Below are 393 nucleotides of genomic sequence, written 5' to 3' on the forward strand. Positions count from 1 at the left end.
GTGTGCACGCAGCACCAGCAGCAAGGTGACTGCACCACAGTGTAGGAGTGCAGAATTCTTGCCATTTTTTCCTTTCATTAGCAGTATCAACATACCTGAATTCTTACAGCCTTTGTCTCAAATATGCTACAGCTTGAATTTATTTTTTTTATTACCAAGTACCCCACTGTACAAATGCTTACTCTGGATTACCCCACAAGTACTGACAAGATGTGAAAACAAAGTTAGATCTTCTTGCTTAGTCACAAGACTTTGCAGATGGTCTCCAGAAGAGCAAAAGTTACTTCTACAGAAAATACTGAAAAGATGAGCCAGAAAAACCGATCTTTGGGGTTGTTGTCATCCGTTACTGGAACTTCCCCTCATCTGCACTGCCTGTGGGGATGTCCTTAC

At 42.0% G+C, this 393-nt stretch overlaps 1 protein-coding gene across 2 annotated transcripts in view; it reads left to right on the plus strand.

The window, feature by feature from the left end:
* Nucleotides 1–393, plus strand: part of NEMP2 (nuclear envelope integral membrane protein 2) — a 16677-nt gene that overhangs the window by 8829 nt on the left and 7455 nt on the right. The gene's annotated exons all lie outside the window — the stretch shown is intronic.

The sequence above is a fragment of the Corvus brachyrhynchos genome, unplaced genomic scaffold, assembly GCF_000691975.1.
Source record: "Corvus brachyrhynchos isolate BGI_N302 unplaced genomic scaffold, ASM69197v1 scaffold370, whole genome shotgun sequence".
Classification (NCBI taxonomy): Eukaryota; Metazoa; Chordata; class Aves; order Passeriformes; family Corvidae; genus Corvus; species Corvus brachyrhynchos.